Here is an 8353-nt window from a genome sequence, read left to right as displayed (position 1 = left end):
GGCTGGAGCAGCGGGAGCAGGAAGGGGGAGGGGATTACCTGCGGTCCTGCTGCCAGGGGCGGGGCTCTTAGGAGGAGACCTTCGAGGAGCGAGGACCAAGGACGACGGGAGTCTTGGGCTTGGGGCCAGAGGTCGAAGACCCACTGAGCGAGACACGCAGAGATAAAGAGTGGGGGAGCTGAGGACAAAGGCCCTGGATCTGGGGACGGAGCAGGGTGTTCTGAGTTGGGCAATTCTAGGTAAGGAAGATGTGGTAACTAGTTTCTAAACCCAGCCGGAATCCCAACCTCCTTGGGTTGACCCAGATGCCTGTGAGAAAGACAAAGAGAGGGATAGGCTGGCAGAGGGGAGGCAGGAGCTGGGTCCTTAACCTTCTTGCTGTCCCCCTCCTCCTCCTCTCCATGCCTTCCCCCTCTTTCTATCCCCTCAGCCCTCTCCCTTTGCCCTCCCATCCCCCTGCCCCATGAAGGCTGTTTTTGTTCCTCCTCCTGGCCTAGCCCCCGAGGTGTGCAAACAGGAAGGACCTCTCCCTGGGCAGTGAGTAAGGAGGGAAAAATGAGGTGTTGAAAAGATGACAAGTCGCCCTGTCAGAGCTCACCTTGGCAGGGAGCAGGCGGCAGGGGCCGGCGGGTGGTGGGAGGGGGTCTGCCCTGGAAGCCAGCCTACATGTGCCCTGAGCCAGGCAAGCTGATCCTCAACAAGCAGGCACTGTGTGTGCGTTTGTTTGGTTTAGAAAAGACCCCCCCCCCATTCCCACCATCAAAGATCCCTTCCTTTCCTTCCCAGTAGGAAGAGTAAAGGCCGGCTAGGCCAGCCATATAGAGTATGATTGAAGGGGGTGGGCAGGAGGCCCAAACCTCTCTTTTCAGCTCCTATATCCTATAGCCTCCTGGACATCCCCCTGCATGTCTCAAAAGCACCTCAAACTCGAAATCCTAAACTGAATTCATCAATGCTTCTCTCCCACCCCTGCATTCCATCCCTCCTATAGGGGTCCTATCTCAGTAAATGACCTCATCATCCAGTCACCCAAAAGCCAAAATCTTGGGAGTCATCCAAGACTTCCTCATATAACCAATCAGATCAGTCTCTAATCTGGTGGGTTCTTTTTCTTATCTAATCTGTCTTTTCTCTCCCTTCCTGTGGCCAACACCCTATTTTAGTTTCATCTATTCACTCCTTTAACAATTTATTAAGCACCTACCATGTGCCAGGCACTGTGCTAGCCACTGATCTGTGAACAAATCAGATCTGGCTTATACTCCCATGGAGTTTTTGTCAGATATGGCCAAGCTCACCACAGTGGGGTGGGGCAAACTTAAACTCTTCCTTCCAGAGCATAATGGATAAGAGCAGTGATTCTGGGTTTGGATTCTGGTTCTACCACTTATAGCTGTGTGGCCTTGGCAAATCACTTAATCTTTCTGTGCTTGGGTTTCCTTACAGGGAAAATAGGGGTGATTATAGCACCTACCTCATAGAGCTACTCAAAGGATTGAATATGTCCGGTATTTTAAAGTGCAAGCACAGTGTTCTATTAGCATCATTAATTTTATTATTTTAATATGAAGCAAAGCAAAGCCTGATGAGAGACCAAGTTATAGGAGCCCAGAGGGAGGTCTGCCTGGTAGGCAATGGGTTGTATCACAAGAATCTGCTAGAAGGTGCCTGTAATGGCCCCATCAATAAGTCAGTATGGGAAATCCAACAGAGTCCTGATTAGCTTGGGCAGGACATTTCTCCTTCTGAACCTAGGTTTGTTAAGGATAGCAATTAACAAGTGTTGAAAGCTTAATAGGCATCAGCATTTTAACTGCTCCCCTCAAAGGGGGTTACTATTATTTAACTCCCATTTTACAGATGAGAAAACTGAGGCAAGGAGACATTAAGGCACTTGTCCAAGATCATGGAGCAAGTGAAATGCGGTGCTGAGACCTGAAAGCAAATACCTTTGAGATTAGTGATCAAAGCGCCTTCCTTGTAGAGCTCTTGTGAAGATTGCACAATACATTTCTAGACATGTTTGGTAGCGGACTGGCCAGCTTCCCAGGGAGAACTGTCTCCAGGCTGTGGGCTGTAGCACAGGCTGAGGCCACAGAGGCTGGGCCAACAAGAGAAAGACTGGGCCTTGGGCATGTCACAGGACCTAAGCAGTGACAGAGTCTTAGGGACAGGTCAGAACCCCAGGTCAGAAACAGAGCTCAAGGTTAAGCCTAACTAGAGGCCCCAGGGACTCAAACCTCTTGAGACTACATGAGATCAGAGACCATTTTGGTCACTTCTGGATTGCCCAGTGCTCCACAAAAGGAAGCCATTAATAAATATGGGAAGGAAATGCCATTTCTAGAGTGTCCCCTATATACTGCCACTGTACTAGTCTCCCATGTCCTTTTCACAGCAGTCCCACCAGGTTACCATCCGCATTTGACTGAGGAGGAAACTAAGGCCCAGAGCTAATAAGTAGTGAAGTGGCTCTTTGAACACAGATAAGACAAAACAAACCTATAAAACCCCTCTCACATCTACAGCAGAGGGGGAAGGGACATTTTAGCGCTCCTCTAGTGACAGCGGACCTCATCACTTCTAACTCAGGCCTCCCACCTACAGCTCACTGGGAAGTTCCACCTCTGTAGTGCCCACACCAGCTCAGGATTTGGGGTCCATCAGATCTGCATGTATATGTTCTGGGCTTTGGCTGACAACCCCCCGGGCACTAGAGTCATAGACACCCCCCACCCAGCACTGGCCTGACCCTGGCACTCTAGGACTTATCTGCTTAGGAACAAAGAGACCAGCAGGATCTTCCAACCCCCACAGATTCAGCTGAGCTCCAGGACAGCCACTCTTCTATCTGAGAAGACTCTGGGCAAGCCCTTGGCTTTATCTTTCCCCAGTGCCCAGTCTGTGAGGGAGGAGTCAGTTTGGCAGCCACATCTAATCAGGCGGGGGCCCCATGACACAGAAGCTCCTCCATCTAGGCCTGAGGAATGATCATGCTGGGGCTCAGGGAGGGACAGGGTGGAGTGGAGGGGAGGCAGACACAGAGCCTATCCACCCGGGACAGCCCACATTCCTCAGCGGGCCTGGAGGGGTGGGAATTCTCTACAGGAAGCTGAGCCCTTTACCAAGACAGGCTCAGCCACCATCTGTGCACACAGACAGCGGTGAGCAAAGAACCTCAGCCAACAGAGTCAATTGCACAGAAAAAAAATAGCAAACATTTTACTTCCTCCTCCTCCTCCCCCTCTTGCTGCACTCTGTTTCCAAAGGGAATGTTGGACTCCCTGCTAAGTATTTTTCTCCAGACCAGGCCAGGCATCCAGCCTTCCTAGGTTGCTGAAGAGAGAACAATGTGTGTGTATGGAGGGGGTCTTTCCACCATGGACTAGGGGGTTTTCTCTGCACCCTTCACTCTTACTGCTTCAGCTCAGGTGGAAAAAAAGAGCCAGAAAAGTGGGGACGACCAACAACCACCATTCATTGATGCTTATATAGCAGATTCTGTCTACCTGTTATTTAATTTGCTCATTCCAACCACCTGATAACGTAGGGGTTCTTTTGTCCTACTTTATAAATAAGTTAAGCAAGACTGGGAAGAGAGGGTATGTGCCCTGCTCACCATTCACAGTTAATTATCATGAAAACTGTTTCAGAGGCAGGTCTTTCTGCACTAGGGTGGCTGGCAGGCCCTACCTAGCTTCCCTGGGGAATAGTTCCCCTTCAGAGGCTTGAGTCAGTGTTTCACTAACAGTCCAATTTTTTTGTACTTTTTCTTCCTGGTCACCTGCTTGTTGAAGAGAATTTGAGAAATGCCCTCAAAATGGAAACAAAATTAAAATGACCTATAATCCGCCACTGAGAGAGAAGCACCTGTTACCCAACATGATGGTGGATTTCCTAATAATCTCTCTGTTTTGCCCATTTCCAATCTGGAGATCTCTTTTACATAGTGAAACTGCTCTGGAGACTGGGCCACCCTCTGGTCCCCATACCATGTCCTCCTGAGGCCAGCTGGACTGTGCTTCCTCTTCTCCCTATCAGGCTGGCCTGGGAGGTTTCCAGTTCCCAGAGAATCATACACACATGCCATACTATCAAACTATTCCATATATCCCCACCCCACCTTTGTTCATCCAGTTCTCTTTGCCTAAAGTCTCTGCCCTCCTGCCTCCCTCACTTCTCTCTCTCTCCCTCTGCCCTCTGCTATGTGTACACATAGTTTTAAAAAATCAAATTAACGTCCTGACTGGTGTGGATAGGTTGCTCGGGCATCATCCCAGAAAGTGAAAGTTGGCTGATTTGATTCCTGGTTAGGACACACACCTGGGTTGCGTGCTCAGCAGGCATGAAAGGCAGCCGATTGGAGTTTCTCTCTCACATTAGTGTTTCTCTCCCTCTCTTTCCTCCTCCCTTCCACTCCCTCTAAAAATAAAATCTCTTTTCAAAATCAAGTTAACAAAAACTCTAAAGGGACAAAGGGCACGTGAGGCTCCTTCTTGCCCCTGACCTCAGCTCCTGTTTGTTGTGTATCTTTCCAGAGACATCCTCAGTACCCAGGCCATATTGACATGCATGTACCTCTTGTGAATGTACTTGGTAACTGTGCCTACTGTTCTGTGCTGCCCTTGTGGGTCTTCTTGGTTTCTGGATACTCTTGCACTGCAACAGTGCAGGTCTGCAGCATGCTGGCCAAGGACTGCCTAATGAAGTGTCTGATGGTTGTGCCATGATTTCTGTAATCGGGCCCCAGTGATGGATATTGAAATGCTTTCCAGTCTCTTGCTACTAAAAACTGCAACAGTCAATATCTTTGCACAAACAACCTTGTATTTCTGCTCAAGTAGAATTTCTAGTGGAACTGCTGGGTCAGACAGTTTGAATTTTAAAATGCTAATGCATTTCACTAAGGGGCGCCCTTCCGACAAACCCACTCCCATTGATAGACACCATTTCAAAAGGCAGAGCCCACCCTTCTTCTTTCCCTTCCTTTATCTGGCTAAAGCTTACTCACCTATCCCTATTCAGTGCTTTCCAAGTGGCCTCACCCAGGATGCCTCCAAGAACCAGCCCCCTTACCCAGCACAGCCAGTCACAATATTTGCTCCCAGGTCCTTGTGTGTTTGCCTCCATGTAGTGCTATCCACAGAAGGGTGTAATGCTCTCTTTACAAGTCTGTGTCACACACTAGACTGTGAGGTCTTTGAGAGAAGCACTAAGCCTTATTCACCTCTCACAGGCCCCCCATCCAACACACCACAGGCAGGTCAACAAATACAAAAGTAGGGCAAACATAGGTTTATAGTTGTGAGTACTTGAAACACAGAGTTTATGCTTGTATTATTATTAATTATTGTATTACTTATTTATAGGACTGCTGTAAACCTACTTTTGCCAACCCCTGTATTTTTTGAACTAGTCAGCTCAGGATTCCCAGCCCCAAGTACAGTGTGGGCAGGAACGCATTTACTGAATCCAGCCTGATCTGGGCTGAGCAGTGCCTTGGATTTGGTTCCCCTGGGGCCCTGCCCGGAGATTTGCCTTCAGGCATTTGGTGCCCTGTCCCTACCTCCCCTCAGGCTGGCTCCTAGGCCCTGCTTCAGCCGAATTCTTCTGACTATAAGCAGTTACTGTCTGTTACTATAAGCAGTTACTGTCTGTTACTCCCCAGGTCCTGTGGAAGAACCCACCCCTTAACCCCACCCCCAATCCTATGTCTTGTTTCTCCCCTTCCTCCCAGGCATGGGCCTGGTGCCCTGCTATCTTGGTGCCCTAAGGCTGCTCCTGCCTGATGTTTCAGTATGCTGCTGGGAGGCTGGCAGCCTGTACCACTGATGACTGCAGCACCTGAAGGGGGAGGGGGAGAGTCTAGGTGCAGGCAGTCCCGGCTCTTATGCTGAAGATCAGACCCCTAGCCAATCCTCACCTCCTGGGGCCTGGGATGGGTGTGCAGAAGACACTTCTGCTGCCCTCCCCCACCAAGCAGACATAGTCTTGCTCTCTGTTCAGAAGTGCTGCTGTATTTCTGAACTTCCTTACCCTTCACCTTCTATGGCTTAAGGCTGGATCCTGTGATATCACTGAATGTGAGGGGGTCTGGGGAGGTCTTATCACAATGTAAGGGGTGATGAGGCCTTACTAACATTTGATCACCCTCTTTGAGATAGTACAATAAATTCTGGAGGGAGGAAACAGGAGAGGAGGCATGCATGGGGCTGCAGAAACCTGCAGTGGTGTGCCCTGCTACAAAGGCCCATTCTGCAGAAGCAAATGTCAAAGCAGGGTGAAAATGTTGCTGAAAGGTTCCAGAACCCATCTTGCTCCACACCAGGCCTCATTAAAGGCTGGAGTCAGCTGGCAGATGGGCAAGCACCCCATCAGCTCCATGTTTGTCAGACGTTCAATTCAGGCCAAAGAGAGGTGTGCTGAGGCTGGTTGCCATATATTGCTTTATCCTCAAGGTGAACACCATTTCCTAGCCACAGACCCTGTGCCTGAAAACAGCCTCTGAACCACTGTAGATTCGGCAGGACAAACAGAAAAAGGGGAGCAGGAGTTGATAGAAGGGTAGGAGGAGGGCTGTCTCGGCCTGCAGATGATGGGGTTGGGGTGGGGTTAAGGCTTGGTCTGATGAACCTGGTCGGGCCAAGCCTCCCTGACTCCTCCTGGGCTCTCCGAACACAAACTGTGCCCTGAGCCTTCCCTAGCAGAGGACCTCTTCACCTTGTCAGCAAGTGTTGCTGAACACTTGAGCCAAGCTCTGGGTGCAAGGACTGTGGAAATGCCTTAGACATAGATAGACCCTGACCTCAAGGACCACAGAGATGGGATACAGACAGAAAAGGAGCTAGGGCTATCAGGAAGTATTGTTTTCAGGAACTTAATGTGAACAGGACTTCAAAGGATGAGTGGAATTGGCAGGGTTGGGAAGGACATTTCAGATCAGAGGTCCAGGCACAAACATAGGATCTAGTTGGAATGGGTAGCTAAAAGAAGGTAGGGCTTTATGAGTTTAGCTGTAGGGCTAGTTGTGGGGACCACCTTAGGAAACTGGGGAGCTCTTTTGCAGTACATAGTGCTTTATGCTACAAACCAGCGATCAAGATGTGAGGCTAGTTAGACCACAGCCAGGAAATAAGCCCATAAACCAAGAAGCGTAGTGTGGTGGGTGGCATGGCACCTTTGATGAACCTGCCAAATGACCTACTCTCAAAAAAGACTGCTTCGTGTGGAGCGGCACCTGTGACCTCCTGTTCTAGAACCATAGCTCCAGGTGCCAATACTGGGTCCACTGCATTGTAAATAGAAATTGCCTGACTGACCCCTGGCCATTTGGGATATTTCATGTGACTAGGAAAACAGGCACAAAAATGGCCTATGGTGTTGGCAAGCATGCCATTTGGAGTTCTTGTAAACAACAGAAAGCAACTTGGGTTCATTTAAGCTGGTTTTATTGGAAAGTTATGGAGGGGAGATTGGGGAATTTTCTGGGAGGCCAAAGAATCACAACCTGGCAGTAACAAGGAAACTGGGAGGCCAAGGACACGTCCACATCCTACACAGGAGCTTCTGGCCACCAGCACCGTCAGCTCAGACCACACTGTCATCACCACAGCAGCACAGGGGAAAACACTTGGTGACCTCAGCACCTCTCACTTCCTCCCTACAGTCTTAAGGCACTGAACACAAGGGTTTGATGCTCTTAGCTGAGGTCCAAAGTCTAGGCTGTTGGGGGCCTGGAGTCCAAGTCCCTTTCCTTGTGGGTGTCCCTGGTCTAGAGAGCCTCACCTCCAGAAGGACCCTCTGAAGTGACAGGCTTCTCTAACACCAGCAAGGGTTGCAGGCACTGGGGAGGGGTCCCCATCCCCAGATTTACTAATTCTGACTCAAAGAGCAGGAAGATGACTGGGATCCATGGGTGCTCCTAACCTACCTCCTTGTGTGGTACCAGCCAGGGCACAGCAAAGGTTACTATTAGGCAAACCACCACACTCCCACCCAACAAGGACCCTCTGAGGTCACCCACATGGACTTCGGAGTCTGCGAGACAGCTGAGGTGCTGGCAGAAGGCCAAGGGGTAACATGCAATGTCTGTGGGGGACCAGGTGCAGAAAAAAAGCATCATGGCTTCTACCCATGTTTGCATACTTGCAGTGAGAGAATAACCATCTTGCTTTTTTATTCAATCATTGGGAAGTTTTTGATTTTTTTATTTTTTGCTAATAATCATGAAAAGAGACACTGTAAAAAAAGTCAAGCAAATTAATTAATATTTCAGGTGAAAAAAAACAAAAGCCCCCTTCCTCACTCCTTTCCCCCAAGCCCCTGTTCCTCCCCAGAGGTGGCCACTGCCACC

The sequence above is a fragment of the Sturnira hondurensis genome, unplaced genomic scaffold (genome assembly GCF_014824575.4).
Source record: "Sturnira hondurensis isolate 20B ecotype Veracruz unplaced genomic scaffold, ASM1482457v3 Scaffold0004711, whole genome shotgun sequence".
Classification (NCBI taxonomy): Eukaryota; Metazoa; Chordata; class Mammalia; order Chiroptera; family Phyllostomidae; genus Sturnira; species Sturnira hondurensis.
Note: the sequence above shows the minus strand (reverse complement) of the source record.